Below are 1,306 nucleotides of genomic sequence, written 5' to 3'. Positions count from 1 at the left end.
TCAGGCAGGACATGGGCAGATTATCTTTAACAGTATACAACAACTTTCAAACTCCCTTCTTTAATGGACTACCAAAATCAGAAAGCCACTATAAAAACCCAATGAAGTCTTCATTTGATGCTCTGAACAGGGAAGAAGTTTAGAGTGAGGGTTGACATTTCACATTTAGCATGTTGTTTGACAACTTTTCAGAAGCCGACCCTGACTTTCGGGAAATAATGAAAATAGCAGAATTTGTCTGAAGATCCACAATCTATAAATGAAAACCGCATTCCTATGAGGGGTGCCATCTCAGTGGCATCACTGACATATTGGTAACCAATTATTGGGGGTCAGGTCCCAACAGATGTCTGAGTTTAAGGGAGTTAAGTCTATGCTGAAGGCATAAAGGGAGAAGAGGGCATAAAAAATGAATGTTTTTCCACATCTCAAGGTGATTGTACCAAGGTGGCTATGTGTGTCAACGTCGGGGAATCCCTCCTCCTGGAAGCCAAGAGGAAGTCTCTTAAAACTAGAAGGGAAAGGTGTTTTCCCCACATCAATTCAGCTTTGGAGACATTCTATTAGTGACATATGCCCCTTTCCCAAAAAACAACAATGAAGTGTTCTGTGTACTAACAACATAGCTTAAAAAAAAAACAAAAACAAAATTCTGCATTTTTATAAAACTTGATAAAAAATAGTATTTCAAACTGTACAGTCACCAGAAGTAAACAGTTATCAAAAATGCACACACTTCACTTGGCATCTCCAGTACCTTCAGCTTTATGTACCTGGTCTGTTTTGGCATCTCCATTTTCTGCAGGGTTATTCCCCTCCTTGCCAGCATTGGCTTTTCCCTTTTTCCCTTTGGGTACCTTCACTCCCTTATTAGCTGGGGCCTTCTTAGGCTTGGGCTCTGGCTTTGGAGGAGCAGGTTTAGCAGACAACCTTCCAGATCTTCTCTGGGGTTCGTCCTCACCTTGGTTTTATCTCCTTTAGCATCTCCTTCAGCCTTTCTCTTGGCCATGGTGGTGATGGCAGCAGAACTAAGGTGTTGGACGTGGGGATGGAGGGGCGCATGGGCTTTGGTCAGCCCAGGGGTTGTTCTTGCCTCTTCTTCTTCACACTGCTCTTTTTGAGCACTTTTAAAATGTGTTCTGGCACAAAGAGGTATTTCAGATTCATCTAGTACTTTCCCTGAATTCAACCATTTTTTAAAATAAGGAATGCTGGCTCCTTTCAGTGCAGAATGGTATTTAGAAACCAAAATCTGGGCAGAAAATGTGCTTATGGTTTCTAGACCTTTTTTGAACTATGAAATTTG

The 1,306-nt window shown here is 41.6% G+C and overlaps 1 pseudogene across 1 annotated transcript; it reads right to left on the bottom strand.

Moving 5' to 3' along the window:
- Positions 1 to 433: 433 nt before the first annotated feature.
- LOC110596718 lies at positions 434 to 1,009 on the bottom strand (annotated as a pseudogene). The gene has a single exon (XR_002482657.1). The product of XR_002482657.1 is annotated as a non-histone chromosomal protein HMG-17 pseudogene (transcript).
- Between the last annotated feature and the right edge of the window lie 297 nt (positions 1,010 to 1,306).

The sequence above is a fragment of the Carlito syrichta genome, unplaced genomic scaffold (genome assembly GCF_000164805.1).
Source record: "Carlito syrichta isolate Samal-C Ts95f unplaced genomic scaffold, Tarsius_syrichta-2.0.1 Scaffold312973, whole genome shotgun sequence".
Taxonomy (NCBI): Eukaryota; Metazoa; Chordata; class Mammalia; order Primates; family Tarsiidae; genus Carlito; species Carlito syrichta.
The sequence above is the reverse complement of the archived record's forward strand: the minus strand, read 5'-3'. Positions and strand labels throughout refer to the sequence as shown.